The sequence below is a fragment of the Emydura macquarii genome, unplaced genomic scaffold, assembly GCF_026122565.2.
Source record: "Emydura macquarii macquarii isolate MOO-44397 ecotype Brisbane River unplaced genomic scaffold, CSIRO-AGI_Emac_v2 contig_1451, whole genome shotgun sequence".
Taxonomy (NCBI): Eukaryota; Metazoa; Chordata; order Testudines; family Chelidae; genus Emydura; species Emydura macquarii.
The window spans coordinates 15,334,572-15,359,566 of record NW_027131588.1 but is presented as its reverse complement, the minus strand read 5'-3'; the positions used below and the strand labels follow the sequence as shown (position 1 = coordinate 15,359,566).

General features: G+C 44.7%; 1 long non-coding RNA gene across 1 annotated transcript; it reads right to left on the bottom strand.

The window, feature by feature from the left end:
- Positions 1–737: 737 nt before the first annotated feature.
- On the bottom strand, positions 738–24,714 carry LOC137156424 (uncharacterized). The gene is made up of 2 exons (XR_010920765.1): positions 24,385–24,714; positions 738–3,332 (listed from the first exon to the last, which is right to left on the bottom strand). It is a non-coding gene; the product is annotated as an uncharacterized lncRNA (long non-coding RNA).
- Between the last annotated feature and the right edge of the window lie 281 nt (positions 24,715–24,995).

Sequence of the window (24,995 nt, the reverse complement as noted above, 5' to 3'; positions counted from 1 at the left end):
AAAGATACAAATGTGCCATCAGAAATGTGATCATAATCACTCCTCCCGTGCTGGGAGTCTGGTGACAGGGCAAGCAGGCTGATAGCTGATCGGCCGCAAATAACCAGCAACCAAGAGAGTACGTAACAGATTGGCGTCTATTGCAGTTGAGTCAAAACATCTCAGACTAAAGGGAGCATTGAGAAATCTGCCAGTTGCTATCAGGGACGGTGCCTGGGTCAGGGCACACTGACCCAACACGCCCCAACAGCAGTTTCAGCAAGGGTTATGCATGTTCTAAACCTGAAAGGGTTGCAGAAATGCTAGGCACTGCAGCTCCTGTTGATTTCAGTTTGAGCTGTGGGTGCTCGGCCCCTTTGAAAAATCAGGTCCTAGATGCCGCACAGGAAATGCATGGCTGACCCAGGAAGTGAATGCTGAAGTCTCATCCTCTCCTTAGTCACAAGGGCTGTCCTGGCCCACATAATTCTCAGACGTGCTCCATGAGAAGCAGTCAAAACCTAGAGTTTCCTCACAGAGGCAAAGACTGACGACACTTCAGTAACAAGCCACTGAAGGGGTGTTTACACTGCTGACACAGTCCTGGGCTAAGGGGTTGTGTAACTGCAGTCAGGCTGTAGCTCTGGGACCAATCCACCTCACAGGGCCCTAGAGCTCAGGTGTGTACACTGCAATTAAACAGCCTGTTAGCCTGAGACCCGCAAGCCTGAGTCAGCCGGCATGGGCCAGATGCAGGTTTTTAATTGCAGTGTAGACGGTCACTGACTGCAGTATTGCCAAGTGCCAGGACTTCACATTTGACCGTGAATCAGTTCACTACACAAGCTGTCGGTGTTACCTAGGGATTATTAATACAGCAGAACCTGGGCTCTCGCAATTAGGGTCCCAACCTAGGAAGTTCTGAGCTTCCTCTCGGTTTAGTGGAGTCCCTAGGAGCACAGGCCACTTTCAGGGCAGGTCCTTAACTATGCCCCGGGTCTTCTTTTAAAAGACCAATCTCTCTGCCAGCTCTGGCACACACCGAGTCTGCTGGCAGGCTGTCAATTAATGACCTTTCCCCTGGCTGATGGGAAGGGAGTCTCGGCAGTAGCCAATGAGAATTTATCAGACAAATGAAAAGTGATGAATTGACGCCACCATCTGTGTCATTAATCTTCAACAACCCAGCTTCATTTAGCAAGTCCTCTAAAAATAATCTAAAATGATTAAGCTTGCCCTGGAGGACCAGGATTCAGGCCTTTCTGCCATCCTAATTCAGGGAAAACACAGGAAAGAGAAGTGGAGGGTTCTCCAGGCTGCGGCCACTCAATAGTTAATTTAAATGTAATGAAACCTGTTATGGAGACACAGTCAAGTTCTAGGAGGCCTTTGGCATGTGTGCTAACATTCCCAGGCTCTGAGTGTCCAAGGATGGGGTTGTAAAATTGATCAAGTAAGCTGGATAAACAAAAGGTGGGAAGTGCCATGACATTTTTTGAACTCCGTGACTGTGCACATGATGGGTTATAAGTCACAGCTAGCACTTAACTGCTATGATACCATGACTAATGGGGATCTAATCTAAACAGCCCTCCTGGGAGCCCGTTCATGTTTTGCAAAGTTTCAACCCCTCCTCCCTTAAAGTAACTGTCTCCCTTTTTCTAAACAGCCCATTCATATCGTGCATAGAGTCATGTGTCACTCTGGGAGAGCGAGTAAGCACTGTGTGTGTTGCTGGGAGTCAAACCCAGTGGATTTAAGCAGATATAAAAGTGGCGAGAGATCAGAATCAGACCCCATCAGGGTTCTAAATGTCATTTTTAGGGCCAGGTTGAGATTTTCAGTGGGGGTAGGTGCCTAAATCCCAGTGACTTTCAGGGTGGCTGGTCTAAATCCACACTGCCTCCTAATCTTATGTCTAGCAACCTGACACAGGGCCAGCAGACGGGCACCACCCCGCACACTGGTACATGAATTTGGGCATGAGTGTTCTAGCACAGCCGTGGGCTCGTCAGCAAGCACTCGTGCAGACTGTGGGTAGGTCTACATAAGAAGCACTGCAGCTGTGCTGCTACAGTGTAGACACCACCTAGAGCAATAGGAGGTGCTGTTCTGTCACTGCAGTAAATCCACTTCTCCGAGAGATGGGAGCGAAATGGATGGAAGAATTCTTCCATTGATCATGTGGTGTCTACATCAGGGTTTAGGTCAGCTTTATTACAGCACTCAAGGCATAACATTTTTCCCCACAGGCCTCAGGGATGTAGTTAGGTTGACCTACTTTTGTAGTGTAGGCCAGACCATTGAGTGTAGCAGGGTGTGGGAAAGGTGCAACTGTTTCCACCCTTTGTGCTGACTGCGGCGTGACAATGCAGCTTTATTTTGGCCAACACCGTACACTGCCCCCATTGCACTGCTGGCTGTAAAACAAGGAGTGAGACAGGTGTTGGCAGAAAAAGCCTGCCTCAGTTTGGGGGAGTAAGGCCATGTCTACAGTACAACGTCTGCTGGCATACCTGTGTCAGTCAGGGGTGTGAAGGAGTGTGAACTCGGACTGACAACTGGGCCAACAGTAGTCCCTCACGTAGATGCTGTTATACCAGCAAAACTGTGCATTTACTGGTATGGCTTGTGTCATAGGGAACGAGCTCTACCTTTAAAAGATCAACTGTTTCAGTATAGCTGTGTCTACACTAGGAGTACACTGGTGTAGCTATGCCAGCAAGGTGCTTCTAGTCTAGACCTGGTCTAAGAAAGCAAGTGGCCTGGCTAGCAGGAGACACGCAATATCTACCTATACTGTGTAGACTAGAGCATGCTGAGGCAGCGCAAAAGTTTGGGCAAGGACATTACCCTGCTCTGAGATAAAGCGCCTGGGAAGCTTTGATGGACAACGAACAGGATCTTAGCTTTATGGCTTCTTACGAAAGACTCCCACACAGTAAACTGCCTGGAATTCAGCTCACCTACTTGGGAACAAGGAATGGCAGAGTCAGCTCTGCTGGGTCAGATAGGATCTATTGCTACAGCTGCCAGAACATCCTAGCGTCTCTGCCACCGTTTCCTTCCCTCAATAAACTCCAAGAAAGTGTTCCATTTCGTAGCAATTAAAAAGCACCAACCAAGCCCTACTGTGCCAGTCCTGGGTGAGGCAGCTGCTGGTGCCCACAACAGAAAAAAAACCCAGTTCTGGGATGCTGGCATTCTTCATCTGTCCGCTTGTTGGAAAACAGATCTGTTAAAGACATTTCAAATTGTCTCTGGCATACACAAAGCCAATGCAGACAACCTCCTTCCAGGCCAGGTCCTGGCCCCTCTGCTTCCTACCATGAAAGTCGAAAGGTGGCAAAAGCCTGTGAATCCAGAACAAAAGACAGGATGAACATCCTAGGCTTAAAAAATTCCCTAGGGATACTATAAGGGCTTGAGGTTTCCTAACTAGTAAACAAATAGCAAAGTTGTAACGATTTAGCACTGATTGCCGCAGCATGTAGATTAGAGAAGAGTCAAAGTGACACTCCAGGTCTCACATTCCTGAACTTTGGGGAATGTGAAATTCTGGTCTGGACTGGACCCTAACTCTGCAGCTATTCTGTGTGTCTGCAATGGGCTGTACTCAAACCCTGGATCTGCACTTGGAGGTTGGGAGCTGAACCTGAACTTTACAGCTACAGAATAAAACCATATTTAAGAATCTTGATGGACCTGCCTGTAAAACAGCAATGGAACTGGACTGCACGTTGCTGGAGGAAGGTGCTAACTTCTGAGCCCTCCTCCTCAGTTTGAAGAAGTCCTATAGAATTTACTGTGGCTGAAAGCAACAGAATAATTTCTATAGAAAACTATTACATATAAAACTCTTCAGTTTAGTAGAGAATTATTTTTTTTTCAAACCATCGCATAGAATTCTACAGCAGTGCCCCAAGCCTACAGACAAGGGTTCCAAAGTCCTGCAGAATGAGTATTTTCCTGAAGACACGATGGGTGAGGCAATATTTATTGGGCCAACTTTTATTGGTGAAAGACCTGAAGAAGAGCTCTATGTAGCTCAAAAAGCTGGTCTCTTTCACTGAAAAAAGTTGGTCCAATAAATGATATTAGAGAGACAAGGTGGGCGAGTTAATATCCTGGGACCAACATGGCTACAGCACTGCAGATCTTTTCTAATACATTCTATAGGATTTTTCCATAAGACTTACCTTCTAGGATCCTATTATGGGACATGACTTTTTAATCAGTCTTTCTGGTGGACTTGTTTCATCCCCTTACATACTAGCCTAGCTTAACAGGCTGTGAAGGCAACAGTATGTCCATATTGCATAGCAGGCATGGAAACACCTGACCGACTCTATAACTAATTGTCGAGACAGCAGGAGCTCTGAAACAGAATGGGAGAAGTTGGGACCCTTTCTACCTTGCCTTGGATCTTGTGTAGTTATTTATACTGGTGCAAAGTGGGTGTAAAATGCTACCACGGCAAGAATGGATATTTACACACTATCCTAGGGACTGGATTCTCTTTGGATACATCAGTTTTACACTGGTGTAGCGCCATTGACTGCAGCGCAATTACTTCTGATGTACACCATTCTGAGAAGAGAATCATTTTCATAACTCCATTCCTCAGCTGATGTCAATGGTGCTATGGCAATTTACTTCAAATCAAAGACTGGGACTAATGTTTCTTAGGTTGTAAACTACTGGGCATACGGATTGCGTCTTACTTTGTCTTCACAGCACCCTACATCCTGTTGGCACTTAACACGACATTAGAACCAGGGAATATAGAACTTTGTAACTTGTGTTTTCTTTGTACTTCTCCTTCCATTTCCAGCAGTCAGCTGCCATTTTATATTTAGTTCAGACGCAGCTGGTTACAGAGGTGGTGCACGGTATGTGTTCTCTCCAGAAGACTGCACTTGGATTCTTTCTTGATAATTGTTTCAGTTACTCTAAAGTGAAAGCACTTTTTACTGGAAAAGTATGGTTGCTCTTTGTGCAAGTAACACAAAACAAGTAACCGTAAGCTTTGGAAGGCCTTCCAAAACGGAGTAATATATTTTTAATCCGAGTTAAGAAGTTCAGTAGGAGGTTGTCACAGAGAGAAGATGGTCTAGGTAAACAAAGGACAATCAGACTTGGATGGGCTGTTTTATTTTCATGCCTCTATTGTTTTCTGTGCTCTTCGGAATTCTGTGCTCTAGCTTTCTAAGCTGAAATTTTCAGTGTTGTTCTTTCCTGCTGTGGACAGAGACAGTCTTATTTCCTGATCTGCAGAAAGACGTTCCCATGGGCTGCTACTTTTAAATGCGATGACCTGACAGTTCAGTGGGCCTGATTCTGTGCAACGCTGGGATGACATTTCTTTCGGTGGGATTATTCGCAAAGTACTACGTAACAGAGATCAGAACCAGGTCTGCTAGGTGCTTGAATCAAATCCATTTCTCCTGATTTTTAGCTGTGGGCTGTCTGGTTTGGAGCCTGGTGAGTATAGATTTTTTTCACCCTAGTTGATACCTAAACTCTGTACATCCAGTTAGCAAAACATTCACAGACCAGCTATTTGGAAGTTTGCTGGAAATCTTAAAAGCACACCAAGTCCCTCAGGAGAAATTGCTCTAACTTTTAAAAATAGCAAGGCGGCTTGAAATAGAATACATTGCATTAAAGTTGAGCAACACTTAAATTAATGCTTCACTAAAAACTGTAAACTACTGAATCCCTGGCCCCTGGGTATGGGCCAGGCTAGAGAGATGAGATGTGCTTCAGCTATTCCCATTACTGGAACAGTCCATTAGGGCCAGAGGCAGCAGGCATCATTTTAGAGGCTGCACTACACCTATGTTGGAGGTCAAAATAGCCCCCAGCCAGCCCTAGAATCTGATGGCTGCAGAGACGGCAGGCGCTACTGAATACAAATAATAAATGATAGTAAGTGATACAGCCACTTTTGTTCCCCTCCCCACTCAGGTCACGGTCTGAGTGTGAAGACCCAGCCACCTGGGTTGTAGCTGAACACTGCTGGACTGGTATCAAAGGAGCTCTATGGCCAGCATGTAATGCAAAAGGAACTCTCGTGCTTAAATGCAAGGATTCCCTTGTCTGCTGCCTCCCCCTCAGGTTCCAAGGCAACCACTGATCCGCAAAAAGCTCTGCTCATTGTCTTACATGTTCAGGGTAGATTTTAGATGGGAGGCTCTGCAGTGGGATGGGATTAACTCTTTTTTGGGACGTTCGCTCTCACCTTTCAAAAAAACTTTGAAAAAACAAACTCATCTCTTGTTTTAAAAATCAATGTCTTGGTTTGGGTTCAGTTCCTGTTGGACATCTGTCCACATTAAAATGACCCACAAATGAAATGGGCAATAGTTCGCACCAATGTTGGGAGAATCACTGGAACAGCCAATGACTGACTGAGCACAGAGAATCACTCACTCCAGTCACCGATTGTTCCAGGTTAGGGAGGAGGTCCAAGGGCTGGGCAATGGTAGCTGCCATTCCCACTGCAGTGGATAAATCAAAGCCTTCACCCTAGTTACCTATGTTGCTTACCAAAGTTGCTTACCAAAGTTACCCATGTTGCTTGTTGAACTGTCAGCAGTTTGGGGAATTTTCTCTGGGTCTGCCAGTACCTTCAAAGGCTCCACTGCTCCACTCTCTCCTGACAGCTCTGCTGCAAAGGTCTGAAAACATTTTGCTTTGTAACAAATTGCATAGCCGTCCCTTGTGCCTGGCTCTTTTGATCAATGTTGTTCCTTCTGGAATGGACTCCTAAAATCCTCTGCAATTTAGAATACAAGATCTGGGCCCATTCCTGCGGTCATTCCTCTGGCTACAGACTTCGGTAGGACTTTTGCTCGAGTCAGGAATGCAGGACTGGTTGTCTGTTAGTAGCATATGCATATACCAGCAGCACAGAGAAGGCTACACGTACACACTTTATAGGGTAGTGTTCAGTGTCTCAGGACTTTTGATTCTTGGATGAGATGTACAGAGAGCCGTGTATTTCCTTATATTTCACATAGCCACTGACTCTTCCTGAAGAAAAATAGGGCATGTTTACATTGAGAGCGAGCGCATGTGCACGCCAAAGTCCTGCACTGTAACTTCCCTGTGTGGACGCTGCAGCTGTGAACTTGAAGGTCCCAAGTTTCAACTACTGTAGTCCTCTTTGAAGACACTTTAAGGGGGTGTGACTAGCAGTGCACACCCCCTTAATCTGCAGTGCAGACATGCCCATATACTTGATATAATGGAGCTATGACCATTTGCACCAGATGAGGAGCTGGTACCTTATAGTAGTTGCGATACTACTCCACCACTTGACTGGGGGTTCGGGTTGAGGGATAGGCTCACCACTCTGCCAAGCAATGAAAATGCTGGTTTGCCTGGGTTATTGGGAAGATGGAGCAGCCAGTTCACAGCCAGTATTTTACACATTGTTCTGGAACATTAGGTTGGATTTGTCCAAATAATTGGTCAGATATTTTTGTATCCTACTTGCATCTGTGTCCCTTAGTATGCATAAAGCTGTGTCAGTGCATCTCATTTTCATCGGACACCTCTCCTGTTCCAGCCAGAGACCATCCAGCAATGACCTCCAGGTGATTTCAGGTGCAATGATTTTGTAATGCAGACCCACGTCCCCTAGGGATTACCCAACTCACACGAAATTGCACAGCCTAACAGACAGAAGCTATGACTGCAGTGGTGAAAGACTAAAGGCACTGCACCGCTGAGCGATCTACAAGTAAAAACACAAAGGCGCCTGATCCCGGGGGAGATGGACAACACTGCCAAATGCTGAGCAGCTTTCAATCTCATTCAAGTCAGAGGTTGATTAACACTCAGAATGTAAGGTCTCAAATCTATAAAGAGCTAGGACTGGATTTTCCGTTTCCTAGAATCAGATTTTAGGGTCAGAAGGGACCATCCGACCGTCTAGTCTGACCTCCTCTCTACCACAGACCAGCATTTAGGGAGTGAAAGGTCCTGTGTAAAGTGTTCAGCTAGATTAATAACACTTGGTGCTTCTTTGCCCTTTCCATCCAAAGACAGCTACACACTGCAATCATTAAGGCCTGATTGTGAAGGCATGACTGCCACTTAAGTGGTGCTTATGCCAGGCATCTGCAAAGGAATGAATCCCAACCCACGTGCACAACTCCAGGAGCAAAGCATTTCTGCTTTCAGTTTTCCATTCTGCCATTCATCATTCAAACATGCATCTGATTTTATTCTTCTGAATGTTTCCTTGTAAACTTCAATGCACCCTCACTTGCACCATTGCCTGACAAGTGATCTTCCCTCCCCACTGCAGAAAGTACCACTATCATAAGCAACTGGCTTGGACAATATGCCCCTTGCTACCACTGAAGATCTTTGTAGGTGGAATCAATATCTATCATAACCTGTCTTTTGCTTGCTCCAGGATCTTCCATTGCCATCATAATGCATGGGAGGCAACCAGGATTTACAGATTACTTGTGGATCATTTACAAGAGGGGCAGCCTATGAGGGAGAAGTCTCCTCTCTGAATGTGCTATGGATACACGATTAATAGTTTATTTGTATTACAGTAGCACCGAGAGCAGTGGTTCTCTCAGGACCCATTTGAAAACAGCTTGCTGTTGAGATCCAGTAACTAGCTTTAGAGAAAAAACCCCAAAAAACTGACTATATTTCTCTTTCCCACAATATATTTAGGTCATGTTAACGTACTAAGTATGGATACGGCGTGTACCATAGTGATGGCTTCTGTCCTGAGAGGGTGGGGGGACACGCTCTGGGCTCAGCTACCCACGTTGTTACTCTAGAGTAGCGGCACCATCCAAGTTTGGGCTAGCCAGGCCAAATTGATGTGAATAGCACCGCAATCTGGCACGTGGGGTCACAGATCCACTTCCTCAAATTTGGCCTGGCTGCTGCTCCTCGCCTATGATGGAGGAAGAGCTGGGCCAAACGTGAGCAGCACTGTGACCCCGTGCCCGCCTCGCAATGTCCAGAGCGGAGCACAGCAGCCCCTCTAGGACTAGAGCTGCAGGACCCACCGCTGCAGGTTGGGCTCTACAATCCCCCTCCAGGATCTCCACCCACAGCTCCAGGGACAGGATCTGCCCCCCCCACACACGTGCCCCTTTAACACAGTCTGGTGACTCAGTTTGGGGTCATGACCCTCCCATTGAGAAATCCTGAGCTAGAGATACTAACCAAGATCAGGGCCCCACAGGGCTAGGCACTGTGCAAACCTCAGCAGCCCCACTGGGCCTACACTCTACAGAGACAAGACAAAGGAAGTAGCAGCCGCCTCATTTGACGGAGAGGGAACAGGCCCAGAGAAGGGTAGCCTTGTGGCTACCGCACTAGACGAACTCAGGGGGCCTGCGTTCTATTTCTGGTTCCCCACGGGCCTGCTGGGTGACCTTGGGCAAGTCACTTCCTATTTACCTCCTTTGAGATCCACTGATGAAAGGTACTAGAATGCAGCTCGGTTGTATTATTACTAGTTGGCTTTGCTCAGTCAGCTTAAGCCAAAAGCTACTAGGCTTTGGTTCGGTCCCTGAAGTGACCTACCCCAGGTCATGCTACAAGTCACCCAGATCTCCTGAGTCTCAGGGCAATGCCTTAACCACTCACTCTTTCTTACTAGGGTAACCAGACAGCAAGTGTGAAAAATCAGGATGGGGTCTATTTGGGTTGTGCCCGCCCATGATTGAAAGCCCCTCCCCCAGGCTAAGGAGAGGCACTACTGGGTCCAGGACCAGGATGGGGTAATAGGCACCGATATAAGACAAAGCCCCAACTATCAGGACTGTCCCTATAAAATTGGAACATCTGGTCACTCTCTCTCAGAAAGAAGAGTTACCAAAAAAAGGACAAGAATTAAGACAGGAAGTGCTGGTCTATGTATTTATTTTCAATCTGGTATTTTACAGTTCTCCCCTGTGTAAATATTGCTCTTTAAATCCTGCAGCCTGTATCCCTCAGCTCTTGGACTTGTAGGATCCTTGTTAATGAATCTCCAGGGGCTTATAAACATTTCTGCACCTCATTATTTGCCTCTTTTGGACACAAGCCTGCTTGGGGCTTCATTAACACAGATTATCTTTGGAACCATGACTAATTATTCCCAAAGCACTTCCTTTGCTCATGATTATTTTTAAGTTAAAAATAAATCCCAGCTGGCCATCTTTGCTGGAGCAGTGCTAAGTACAATGGCAGCCTGATAAGATCATTGCTGTGCTGATCACATGTTGATTTGCATCATGGATTCCAAAAGGGTCTTAAAACGAAATAAGAGCATGGAAGAATTCTTACTTGGCAGAGCTATATGGGGAAATAAAGAGCCAGTCTCGTCCTGTATCCAAGCTAGCATGTAGGCACAAGAACAGGCTACATAGACTTGGAAAAGCAGAAGAGAAAAAAAAGAAATTCTCAGTTCAAATATGGCATGGAAAAAAATATTCCTTAGTAACAAGTTGTTCGCACAGCTCACTCTGAAGCAATGTATTGCAGCTGCTTTGATCTAAAGTGGCCTAAATTGAGACTGAACCCAAAGCTACTCCCCACCCTACATCTTCAGCTGTAACAACAAGCCCTTCATTGGCTATTGTTTAAAAGCGCTAGCTATTCTTGTGCTGATTGCACACAGGGCTAGGCCAAACGTAACAGGTAGTTCCAGTTGCACTCCTTTTATTCTAGTCAAACTGGTTTCCTGGTAGAGCAAGAGGGAAGTTCTGCACATTGAGTCACATCCTTGGCTGCTGTACGTCGGGATAGCTCCACCGAAGTCAACACAGCCACGTGATTGATACCAGCTGAGCATCTAGCCCATCTTTTAGAGTTATTCTGAACCTGTTAACGAACCCCTAAAAGAGCCTGTGCTCCTAAAGAGGCTGCGCTGTCTAGTTGAGTTCATAACATTGCATGATTATAATCAGTTATGTGGGAAACAGTGATGACATACATAGAAGCAGTGGGTTTACATTCGCCTCCGATTTACACCCAGGTAAATTAAGAACATCCCCCCAATGACAGAGTAACAGCAGGGTAAAACAAGCGTGTGAGGGAAGATTGTCAAGGCATTTTGGACCCAGATCTTCAACACCCCTCTTGATTTAGTAAAAAGTTAGGCCCCTAAATACCATTGAGAATCTGGGCCTTCTAATGCACTCATTGTGGTATCTGAGCGCTGAAGACTCCAGAGCAGGAAGTGGGATGAGCTCCTAAGGCTAAGTCTGCCCCTCCAGACTGAAGGGTAATTTCCAGCCAGAGGAGACATACCCATGCTAGCTCTGCTTGAGCTAGTGAGCTAAAAAAAAATCATATTATTTATATATAAAGTGTAGCCACTGGAATATGAAAGTGGTGGAAGGCTAACCACCTGAAAACCTACCCATCCAAGCCATTAAACGTGCTCTGAACAGCTAGCCCCCCACTGCTGCTGTGCTACACTCTACTTGGAGTGCACTAGCTCAGAGCTACCCTAGGTATACCTCCTCAAACTAGGATTCACCTCCTGCTCAAAGAAAGGAAGACCCTACATCATCTTTAGACTAAACTTTCCTGGACAAAGAGCGGGTGTGTATGTGTAAAGCCTAGCGTAGTAGGGTCCTGATTCTACCTGCAACTATTGGACATTATTGTAAAAATAAAGTCTTCACAATGCAACAAACAGTGGGGGACAAGAATAGGAAATGCACAATACACCAAGGGCACCATTAAAAACCTCAGTGTTCTCCATCCCAGGAGTCACTGTTAACCAAAGTATTCGGAATACAAGATGTCATGGTACTATGAGCAAGGAAGAGATGGGAAAACATTGAAAGGTGCCTCTATAAGGAGATTTTCCATCGTGGATTTTTTTTTAAAAAGTTCTTAATGAACAATTTATTAAACTAGCTAGGGCACACACACTTCATAAGTATTAATAAATCTGTATGCTTTACCTTTGAAAGTGTTATTATTTCTGTATGGGCATGTAAATAGAGGGCTGATTGCATGATTTGACAATAGCACTATGTATATGAACAGGATTCAAGTCCATAGACTTCCGTATAGTAACAATACACAGCTACTATTACATTATAGCAGAGCTGGAAAAATACCTGCTGTTTCTATCAGAACTGATTCCCAGCCTTGTCCTGGGTTCAGTTCCCAAATCTCACTTACTTTCTTATGTGGAGTATATTTAGATCTTGACTGGGGGCTTAATAGATGAATCAATCCCAGTGGATGATTGTTATATTTAAAAAACCCCACAACAACTCCCAGTTGTTTATGTTCAGGAGCCTCACTTTTGAGCAGACAGTTAAAAGATTGGTCCCATTATATATAGGAGAGCTCCAATAGGGGAGACTTTTTTCCATTGCCAATTGCTACATGTGATTTGCAAAGCTATTTGCAAAATTGGATCAATTTTATGATCTTTCCAAAAAAAAAAAAAAAAAGTGACAGGATTTTGGGTTACGGTGGGCTGAGGGAATTTGGCTGCAAGTTTTTCCTGCACTACTCTTGAATTTTGAGCTGGGATTTGACAGCACACAACAGTTCAGGAGAGTAAGGGTGAAGACTCCCTTATCAGATGAAATGGGAGTGGGTGGGAATGTTAAACAATTCACATGTAAGTGTCCAAAAGCAGAACTGGGCAAGAATCCTCAGTCGGGGTTCCCCCCCAGATTTCCCCACATCAGGAATCACAGCAGGGTTTGTTTAGTTGGCTCTGTTTGAATTTGCCTCCAACTACAAAAAGCCCAAATCCAAAAGCACCAATTCGGGATTAACTTCCAGGACTGCATTACATCCTTTCCTCGCATGTTTGAAGGGATGTGATGTGACTGACAGGTGGCTCTGAGCTCTTAGCTCCTACGCTGAGATCTCCAATACCCAAGACAAGGCTTTGGAGATGAAACATGGAGGAGACGCTCCCTGCTACACATAGGACAAAGGGAAACTTTGCTGATTCATTTGAAACAGCTCAGCAAACAAAGGGCTCTGCAGTAAACACACATATAAAAGGAAAAAGGTGGAGATGTATTTGTGAGAGTTCTATGGTAGTCAAGGGAGGGCCAAGGGAAAGGTTGCTTTGAAAGTGGTCCGTGTTTAGATACTAACATTAGAATACTTTGCACCTGTAGATCAAAACACTTTACAAGAGTGGGTAAATATTACTCAGATAACCCCATATTCACCACGAGAAGGCCTCTGTCACACTGTTGGCTAAGATCCATGAGAATAGCAACCTGCTATTGTACAGAGACCTCTTCACACCCCCGCCCCCCAAACCAGCTTGCCGGTCTTCTAGACACATGGTCATTTATGCCATCATATGACATGACGGTGGAATCTGCTTGGTACAACGAGCAGTCAACGACAACAGTCGTTAATCACTCTCTCGTCACTGACCCAGCCATCTGTCCATCAGGTTTTGATCTGCCAAGCCACCAGTGGTCATCTCTGAACCATTTTCGAACTGGACAGGGCAACTGTGCAGCCACTTTCTTTAAAAGGGTTTTTTCTAACGACCCACAATGCAGCTGCAATCCGACTATATCACATATTAATGTCGAATGCCCACGGACTTACTTAGATGGTGGGCTACCGGCTTTCCAGCTGCTTGATGATGCCATTAAATGGCCGGGCGCATATATAGATATATTCAGATGGGGAAATAGGCTAAGCTATTTGCTCACATCTACTGAACAGCAGAATTGGGAATACATCTTATGCTACTGAAATGCCAGTAGCTGTACCTGATCTATGGCACCATGCTACTTCTCTCACAGGTGTTGCCGTTTATCATACGGCCACCACCACCACCACAGCAGGGATAAGATCATTAACACATAGCGAGACAGTCCCCACCCTGAAGAGCATACCATCTAAGGCTATGTCTACACTTACAAGCTTACCACGGGACAGCTGTGCCACTGTAAGAGCACTTATGTAGTTGCGTTATGCTGATGGGAGAGAGCTCTCCCATTGACATAATAAAATCAGCTCAATGAGTGGCAGTAGAGAGTCTCCCTCCGAGTAGCATAAGTGCTTGTGTGGACAGCGCTGGCAAAATTCAGGGCTCAGGATACTTCCTTCATCAGTTTTGTTGACTTAAGTGCCAGGGTAGACATGGCCTAAGTCAACAAGGCTGATGAAGGAAATATATTGAGCCTTATTTTACACGAGGCCCACAGATTTCAAGGGACTAGCCTAACAGTAGAACTGAAAAGTTGAACCCAAATTTCCAGTCCAGTGCCCTAATCCCATTCACCTACAACCCTGAAAAGTTGCAACTGCCCCAGTCATCTCAATGGTATGTCAACTCAAATCAAACAACGGCTTAAATAGCAACTTTGTTAACTGTTTCACGGCTGATAACTTTAACAAACATTTGTTGAATGTGCATTGCTACTGGAGACCATGGCATGTTGATGCTACAGCAGTCAGAAGCCTGGCAAGACTTCAGGGATCCTGAAGAGTGGAACAAGGAATTTAAGCTACCTAAAAACATTTCAATTCACCTCTATCTTTGCGCACAATGAAAAGCATCCTCTCCCCAGCACCAACAGCCTTGAGTTTGAAAACTCCAGCTAACCTTCCCAGGGTGTCAGATTGACACCACGTAGTAGTGGAAAGCTGGGGAATCTCCAGCTGCTCACCTGACAGCTTCCAAGATACAGTTTACAGTGGCAATATAAAAAAGTCTGTGGCAATTAATATAAATTCAGTTTGGAATGGAAGTACACGTGCAATAAAGCCTTTCATTGTTTAGCATATCAAGAATCCCAGCTTGCCCCAGAATTCACCAATAGATTGTTGTCAAAACCAGGGGGCTGTATCACAGAATTTAGATCCAATTCACTTCAGTGTGCCATGGCTGGGTCTACAACTCTGTCTACATGGTGGTTGTAGCTAACAGTTCTGATGCCAGTGTGGATTGGGCCCACATCTGAGGGAAATGGTGAGATGCATAGGACTGAAAAAATGTGTGTGTCAATAGAAAAGGTTTTGCTCTGGTAGATTTCTCTTGCTGGAACTGCATGGTAGCTTCAAGCAGAGCCTGCGTGGTAGGAAACAGCCACACACCCTCTTAAAAAGCTCTCAGCAGTTACTTTTATACCACTGTATGGAAGCCTATTCTACAAACCCTCCCAAACTCTTCTTTGCAATTTGAAAGAAATCCTTGTAATTAAGCCAGCCATACCCAAATGCAGCTTTCCTACTTATTTTCTCTTAATGTCACTTTTTTGTTGTCTTTTCTTGTTTTCCTCATATGCCAAGGTATGTGGTATCTCCTACATAAAAGGAAACAGGGGACTATGGGGACATTAGGCCAAATTCAACTCTATTTGAACTCTAAGTCAGTAGCATTACTGCCACCAACGATGAATTTGGTCCCATATGTTATTTGCAGAGATTCTTCATGAAAACAAAATATTCCCTTATTGCAAACACCGACAGGGACACTGCAGTATGAAAAGCAGCAATTATAACCGGAACCAGTCATTAATTGGCTCACTGAAGGAGACCATGACTACTTCCATGCAGAGTTAAGCATGGAAACGCTGGCACTTCAGAGAGCCTACGCTGGGTACACTAAGGAACAGCACAGGTGTGTTTTGCTGATGTGAACACTACTGAATTATTTAAAACCAGAGTTTGAGACTGAATCTAGACTAGACTATTCTGATGCATATTAGAAAGCGAAGGAGGATTGCAATAAGTACATACCTGAAGACACTGAAGACAAATGTTTGTTTCCCAGTGTTTCACTTCCCCAAGGAGGAACTTCCTAAAAAGGAACACCCCCATGCACTTCACCAGAAAGTCCTTTCATGTGTGCGCATTGGCACTACTATAGCCCTGCTCCTCTAATAGTTGTCCAAGAGCAAAGCTGGCTGCAGTTCTCCTTCACACACTGACATTTACTTGACAACACAGAACCATACACCGAGGTCTCACATCCACTTTAGCATTCGTTTTATCCGTCATTGCCATCTGTCACCATTTCCCTTCCTATTAGATATTTTTATCACCTATTATTCAGTTAGAAACAACAATTCCTGATCCCCCCCCTCCCCCAAACATATACAGAATGTTTGGCCTAGATTGTCCTCACTCCTTTTTTCTGCTCTTTTTCGTTCCAGGTTGGGTACTCCATAGCCCTGATAGCTGGGAAAAGCAAAGCTACAGCATCTCTGCAGGTTTCTTCACAGACCTCTGCTAGGCCAGTCATTCCATTGGCTCCAGATGCTTTCTGCCATTTTACTAGCAGATAGGAAGGAGTGGCTTTTGATATACTAGTTATGATAAGTTTTACTAAGCGGGCGAGGGGGAGGGAAGAAGAGAGAAGTAGAGGATAGCGGAAAGGACACTTAAAGGTCCATATTTCATATATTTCACCTTATGTTCAACCTGATCTGAGCATTACCAATTTCTGTTGACTTCAATGAGAGTTGAAGCAGTGATAGGGGAGGAGGGGAAGTGGGGTAAATATCCTCAACTCAACTCCATATTCTCCAAATGAGAAGCAGATAAACTCGGTTTACCCTTGACTCCTGGGTGGAAGCGCTGATCACCTCCCAGGCTGGAGTCCTAAGCTCACACACAAGTAATCGCATGCACCCTTGCAGAGATGATTGAGGTTTTTGCCATTTCAAAATTTGGCTAAAAACAAAACATTTGATTAAATCTGTCTATTTTCTCCATTTTTTCAAGCAACTGTTGAACTGTTTGAAAGGTTTTCGATTGACATTGTTTTGATACAAACTAAAAATTGTGGTGTTTTATTTAGTTTCTTACTAATCCCCACCTTCCCTCAGTTTTTCAATCAACACTGTATGCTAATGTATTGCACAGGATCACATCAACCTCCAGTAGCTGAGCTCCAGGAATAACATCCTGCTACTTACAAATACGGAAGTGTGGTGCCACTAGGTCACATGGGAGGGGGTTTTGGAGCTGAAAATCCTAGGTTCAGTCTCTCCTGGTAATGGTCCTTGGTCCCCTTCGGGGCAGATAGACAATATCCTGGACCAACTTAATTTCTTAAAGATAAGCTTTATTGAGTTAACCTTAATGCAGTAAGATTTAGCTTACACCATTGGGGTACATTGTATTAAAAATGCAGTTGTGTATGGGTTTTGTGGGCACCTTCTCTAGTAGGGAGGGGGGATGCTAATGCACTTCCTCAGTTATCAGTCTTTGAAGCCAATAGTCAGCTCTACTCTGAAAAGCCTGCTCCTATTGAAACTAATGGGAATTTTGCTTCTGATTTCAATACAAGCAGGATTGCATCCTAAAGCCAGCCAGGTCAGAATCAAAAGCAGATCTGAGTGTATCCCACTCTTGATACCATATTAAGACCAGAATCATCCTTTGATTCCATAGTAAGAGGCATAGTTTACATTTTAGGACCTCAATATCAATACCTTTGAGAGTGAGTCTTTTGCAAAGCATCCCCACCCCCAACATTAACTCTCACCAGTATCCTTACTAGCTAGACAAGGGTTACTAGATCCAACAGAAGACCAAGTTAACTATTACAGTAAATTAGTTGCAGAGGCAGGACTAAAACGTGCAATCCTGCTTTGTGGTCCTCCTGCTTTAACTTAGCTAGCAGAAGTGTCAATTGATCTTTGATTTAAATACCAGACTGACATTTTTCTAGGACTCAGAGAGGGAAAGAGAGCGTCTTTCACCAAACAACAAGCTACACATTAAGGGGAGTATTTCACAACAGTACAGTGTAGTATTTGTCAAAAAACAACAGCTGTTCTCCCATGTTATCCTAGGAGATAATGGCTTTGGGGGCTTGTTAAATCATGACAGATTTATGCACAAGTAAATAACTAGTCTGTCACTCTCCACAATCCAGAGACATCTTGTGCCCATTATAAACAGGTCTGCAAGTGCACAGACTAGTTTAAAGGGGGTTCCCTAGCAACCGCAAACCTCAAGAGAAATCACACACTGAGTTAGCTGGAACTCTGCACACAACTGTCCATGCACAATCTGCTCTCTCTAGGAGTGGCTGAGTTAGTAAACATGCAGTGCCTTAGGATGCTAAATGGAAGTCAGATAAAGTAGCTATGAATTACCCTGGATTCATTTAGAAATTCTACCATGTTGTCCTCCTTCCACCCCCTTCTCTTTTTCTGCACTCTTTCCCCCATCCCATCCTCTAGCTGTTGGCCACAATTTTAATAAATCCTTTATCTTTGTTTGGAGTGCAAGTAAGGGAATATAGACCTCGGTTTCCGATGCTCATTCAGATCATTGCATCACATACTGGCCAGCAGCCCATTGTGCCCCAGTTTCCAATTTCATCAGCTTCCTTTCCCTTCCCGCTCTCAGAAGATCTCTACCAGTGTAAAAATCTTCATTAAAGACCAGTTTCTAGTATGCTACTGACTTACTATGCAGTTTGAGCACATTATTCAGGATCCTTGAGAGTCTGTTTACGCATCTGTAAACTAGAGTTTGAATATCTACCCTCCTGTGTGCAAGGGTAGGTACAAGGAGATCATTGGACAAAAAGGTGCTGTATATGGTAAAGTGCAATTTATTACCACCACCACCGAAGAGGAAATATTTATTGGTTACATGGGACTTGGACTCAACTCTGCAGAGAGAGGGACAAAATTTTTAGTAGGTAGTGTGTTCACTTAAAAAGTTTCAGACCAACCAAAGCCATTCAGGAATTTGGGGGTGTTATCTCCAGCAAAAAACATCAGACATCCTTGAAATTACTTCTCTGGTTAAAAGCCAGAAGCAAAAAACCCAAAAACTCTTCCAAAATCTTGCTAGTCTCTTTTTCTTTTAAAGATAGAAAATTGTTTTCCGGTTGCTTTTTAAAGATATACAGGACGCTGTTGCTGGAGAAAACTTATCTGTGCTTGGAAATATTGTGATGGCAGAAGGCCTCACTTTGATCTGACTTCTTCTCTGGCTTTTACATAGCCTCATGACGGGAAGGAATTTCTGTTATCATAAGTATAATCTTATCAGTTATTTTGCAAGCTTCACAAACCTCTGAGGTGAGGCTGGGGCTTTTCTAGCTCTCCCTCCTTCCATTTAAGGCTTTCAGTAAAACAAACGCCACAGCAATGCTGGCATGCTTTGGGAACAAGTATCAGCTCACTCACAATGCAGCTCATTGGGAATAAGCCCCCACCCAAGCAGGTTTCTCTTCAGGATGAGAAAAAATAAGGAGGTGCAGATAATGAATTCTCAGTGGCCCAGTCACTCAAAGCATGATGCTAAAACTGAAGGGCACAATGACACCTACATTTCTTAGTCTCCATTTAGAACTTGAATTCAATTGGGCAGAAGGGGGAGGGGGTGCGGGTTCCTCGGGTTTTCAAACTTCTGCTTCCATATCTGTCAACGGTATTTATTCATTGGCATAGTATTTGAGTACCTCATGATCTTCAATGTAGTTACCCTCACAACACCCCAGTGAGGTAAAGAAGTACTACTATCCCCATTTTACAGAGGAGAAACGGAGACAGATTAAATGACTTGCCTAAGTTCACACAGGCAAACACATGATGGAGCGGAGAATTGAACATGATTCTTCTAAGTCCCAGACTAGCATCTTTACTTCTGGAGCATCCTTCTTCTCTGTAGTCATCCTTAAAGCTGCATCTAAAACATGCTAGAAGAGAGGTTCCCCCATGCTTTCCCACCCTTTCCATCTTCTCTTTTTTGGCATGAATCCCCCCCGCCCCCATTTGCATTATGCAAGGTACTAGAGAGCCACTGTCAGTCTGATGGTTATCTGTTCTTCTCAGAGGAGTTACCACAGCTCAGAATCCATTTTCCACATGCTGGGTGACCTCTCCTTTCACTGAATTCACTGGGAGTTGGGGATGCCCAGCAGCTTTCAGCAATTTGCAGGATCAGGCCCACAGTACATAATAGCCTGTACCCCAGGAGTGTTATAAAAAGGAGCTCCATTGTGGAAACGTCATAGGGTTCCCTGTCCTTTAGGCCATCTTCCCCCCTCCCTCTCCCAGCATAGAGACAAAATAGTTCCAGATCATCTAATTCTATAAAAATTGCATTGATGGCTTCCAGGTAACAGCTGCATTTTATGAGTAAGAGGTCACAAAATAGCTATACATTTATTATGAGTGTCCTCATACCTGTCATTGTCCCCCCCCATAAGTACATGCTCTCTGTTTGCCCAGCTCTGCTGGATTTATATGCTGGTAGGCAAGCAGGATTCCTAGCTAAATTACCAGTTTGCCATGCTTCTTATGTTTGATCTTTGCAGATATCAAGTATCTGTGCACAGACTGCTGGTGGACTCTTGTCCCTTGGGCTTTCAGAGTTTGAGGAACCAGTCTCAATGTCATGGATTGCAGGATTGGAAGCAGGTGGATTGTGCTGTTAAGGACAGAACTTCCCAGACAGAGTCTGGGCAAGGTGCTGTGCAACTCTTATTGTTTTGAGCAGCCTGTTGGAACCAAACACTGAATAAGGCAGATTTCATGCACGCACCTAACCCCCGTGAGTGATCACAGAACCCCACATTAATAGTCCCAAAACCTTGTGTGTCAGAAGGGTAAAGCGTTTTGAACAAAACAGTGAAGAGCCCCCTAACAGGCTTACCAAATTATATTGCTGCAGTACCTAAAGGCCAGGCAGGCAGAGCGTTCTTGTGCTAGGCACTTAGCTTGAATTTTTTTTGGTGGTGGTGGGGGGAAGTCTCTTCTTTTTGTGCCTAGCAGTGGGTCTCTCTCTCACCATAGCTTCTCCCTCCTAAGCTGCCACACAATACATTACTTTAGTTGTAGAGATAGATGGACTGGGAGTTTCTCGTATTTTAATTGTACCAGATCTATTTTCTTTATCATCCCTAGCGCTTTTCATCCATAGATTTCAAAGTGCTTTACAAATCAGGTCAGCATTAACTGCATTTTACAGATGGGAAACTGAGGTACATGGCACTGAAGTGACTTGCCCAAGGTCACTCAGTGGGCCAGTTGCCAAGCCAGGAATAGAACCTGGGTCACCTGATTCCCAGACAGAAATAAATGTTTTTGAGATAATAATCCTGGTTCTGCACTGCCTTGTACTTTGTGTAATCATTTACCCCTCCCCCACCTCCATGCAAAGTTGGTGCAACACCCCCCCCCAGTCTGCTGTGGTAACACTTCACACAGGTGTATAAATACGTGTTCCTATTCATACACATGCTGTGTGAGCAACTGCACACAGAGCAGAGCATTGGTGAATCATGCCCAACATTTGTAGCTTTCTACTTTTGCTTGCAAATGAACCGCAGAATTTCCATGGGTGAGTATGCTAGCAAAGGGGAATTAATGCATTTGCATGCAAGATGCTAAACAAGGTGTTCTGTGCTTGGTAGGCTGGTTCCTCTATTTTGGTAGCTTCTCATGCAGGAGGCTCACCTGGCATCAGCAATATTACCAGCAGTGTGTTTCTTTAGTACCATGCACTAATTCTCACACATTGGCTGTAGTTATTCCTTGGGCATTCAGTGACTGAATGCACAGACGATGATGAAGTCAAGCTTTCAAATACTAGTCAGCTCTTCCCCTTGCAGCTGCCCCTTCTGCAGGATTTCCCCTATATTTTGAAATACAGGTGTAGGCAAAGCTGGACTAGGATGGACTTTGGGATTTAAATCTCTGGTGCAAAAGTAAAAAGGAAGCACCTAGGAAATGAAATAAACTTACTTTAAATATTGAGTCAAGGGGATTGAAACATACCATTTTGCTGATGCATACAAAGCAGCTGATTTGCTCACTTGCCTATTGCTGACAAAAGCTACCCAAAACAAACACACAGACATCAAACCCTCTGGCATTTAAAGAGCTGAGAGGGAAGATACTAATCTTAAACAAAACTTCTGTTCCCAGGTCTATCCCTGCAAGATACTACATGCCAACTCCTGGGAGATATTGAGCATCCTTAACTCCCATTGAAGTCTTTAATGAAAAACTAGAGCAATGAAAGCAATCACTATCTCAATAGTGGACATAGGTTAGACCAGACCTGGGGGAACTGATTGACTGGAGTTAAAATGAAGCTTAAGGCCATTGTGTCAGACCTCCTCTGCTGGTCAAAAATTCACCCAAGAAATTCCCCGTGTCTGCTCCATCGCTTAATTAATGGCTAATTAATAAAAGGAAAACACACTTTCAAAGACATACCATTGACTGTACTAACAAGCCTTTTGAACCTGCAGTGAAATCCCAAAGGGAGAAAACTCATTCAGAAAGAGAACATGGCTCTATGAACACACAATGTAAAAGCTGCATGTTTTCAGACCAGATTCTCAAAACTGCTCATCTCCTACTATTCCCAATAGGAGCCACTGGATGGTAGGCACTGCTGATAATCTGGCCACTTTGTTGAGATGTCCAACTGAGAGCTGAGCACTCTTACTAGAAGCTTGAATGGGAGCTCGTGAATGCAGAGATCAAAAACCCGGCTCTTCGTGTCAAAACACGGCCTTTGGGAAGTATCATTTCCAAGCAGAGCGCACACCAAAGTATCCTGTAACTACGTCAGCACCTCTAGTAATCCATTGCGCAGCATTGCTTATTACCTTCCCTTTGCAATTGGTTTCATGTTTCCACCTGTTCCCTCTCGTTGTACACAAGTAAAGTAAGTAAATGCTTTAATTTTTATATATGCTGTAATCATTGGGCTCTGTATGAGAAGTGATAGCGGTGCAGGATTCTGTGCAAGGATGCACTATCCAACTGTGAACATGGAGCTCCCACATAAGTCTCCCCATGTTAGCCTAGGAAAGGCATCAGAGGCCTGATTCTCAAGAGGCCACTTTGCACCGCAACAATGATGGAAAAAGGATTTAGGGTAAAATTTTCCTCATTGGACTTGAGCTTCTAAATTATTTGGGCATTTCTGAAATTTTTATTTTTAATCTAAATAGGGATCAGGCCCCCAAACTGTTCTATAAGGGAGTTCAGTACATGCCAAAGGCAAAAGATTTGCTCTTTAGAGATTTTGCGAGTCCCAGAAGTGGGAGTCTCTGGTGGGATTGATTTAGCTGTTACCAGAGAAAGGAATGGTTCATTCTTTCAGAGACAAAGTCGTCATCCCAACTTCTCTTTAATAGAGTGGGGGAATTTTAACAAGGGACTCCCCCCTCCCCACACACACAGACGTTCAATACTGTTCCCCCCCATCTGTCCTCCCCTCTCCCCCCAAAAAGCCACATGCACAAAGTAAGTAGCTTCTGCAGGCATTTTGCCCTTTATCTCAGTGTGAAATAGCAACTATTCTTCCTTAGCTAGAGGATAGAATCAGAGTAGAATTAACAAGTTCATGGTTTATAAGTGAATTTTGTTTCCCCAGGTACAGTATAATCTGTCTCTGTGGACGGACTAGACCCTCACCTATACAATGCATTGGCAAATTACTAACAAGGCCTATGCTGGGGTCTATCTGGAGTTGCCAGCAGCTGTTTCCACAAGTATAGGTAGCTTATTTGGAAGCTAGCACAGCTGCTGGGTTTTGGTTTTTTGAATAGCCATGAGGTAGAGTGGTTCCTGTTTTGGAATTGGTTTTGGTTCCTGTTTTACAAATTACCGGTGGCTTTCCAGCCGCTCCTGCTAGCAAGCAAGGAATAGGACAGAGCAGTAAAATTACCAGCCAGTGGGCGTGTACAGAACTGGTTCAAAGCTCCAGCAGTCAGTGGGCGCACTCAGCTGCTCCATATGCCAAGATAGGGATTAGATAAAGGGCCCTGCCACTTTCATGCTATTTTTAGACTGTTGCATGGGCTCATCGTACTGTACAACACATGGCCCAGCCTATGTCATCGGAGGGAGTAGATTCATTATCCATACCATACTTAGAGAGCACATTGCCAGTCAGGCTGATGGACGGTGTATGGCAAAGGATAAGCATTTGCCTCTCCAGAAGAAGTCCATTGTCACCAGTGACCCCACACAAACTATTAATGCTGTTAAATGCAGATGTGTCTGACATACTGATTGTTCAGGGTTATTTGCATCACAGTAACACCCAGCTAGCCCAATACACTGCACTGTAAGAGCCTCAGAAAGATCGCTATCTAAAGAGCTAGAGGGAAACAGGTGCACATGCCAGTAAAGCAGTTTGCCCCCAATCACAGCAGAACAACAAATGGCGAGGAAGAGAGCCCAGGTTGCTAGGTTTCTAGTCGCATGGCCTAGCCTCTCAGCCACACTGGCTCTTGGCTGGTTTTCTCTTCACCAGACTCAGAAAGGCGAGTTACCAATTGCACTCAGAGGGATATTGGCACACAGATGAGGCCCAAAACATATTACAAAAGCCACAATTAAACAACCATTTCTTTGAACGTTTTTGCTTCTGTGGTGGTTTTGAAGTTTCTTTTCATTGCAATGCACAAGTGAGTCCACTCACCTGCAAGGTGCCCTCCCACAGCGAGGTGTGGTGTAGCAGCACTCCTTTCTCTCATGCCCCCAACTCAGCCACCCAGCAAGGTCACTATCTTCAGGCCTCCCCTCCTGGTGTCACAACTGTTTGAACCAGAAACCTCAGAAGTGTCTTTAACACAAGCATCCACCTCTCTCTCTAGGGCTCTTCAGAGCTTAGCCTGCAGCCACCTACTGCATTCAATAACACCTACAACTGGCTTGGAGACCCCCTTTCTTGGGGCTGGTATGGGAACACCAATAGTCCCCCTCATTGCTTGGTTCTGGTCCAAAGCCCTGAACAGTTAAGTCAGTTCCTTTACCTGTGCTGTGCCTCAAACCACTTCCCACCCAGCCTCTTAAATACCCCTCTGGGTCTCTGTCTCTTCCCTGTTTAGTAAGGGCTCCTCCCTGCCTGGAAAACTTTCCTCACTCTCCAGCCCTTTCCCCAGCTGGCCTTTATCACCACTTCAGCCAGACCCTCATTCCCTTCTGCTCTCTGTGGGGAAGGTGCCTGGTTCCCCTCAGGTGTGGCTCATTCTGTAATCAGCTTGGCTCAGCCTCAGGCTCTGCAGCCCTCAGGGCAAGTCCCCCTCCCCC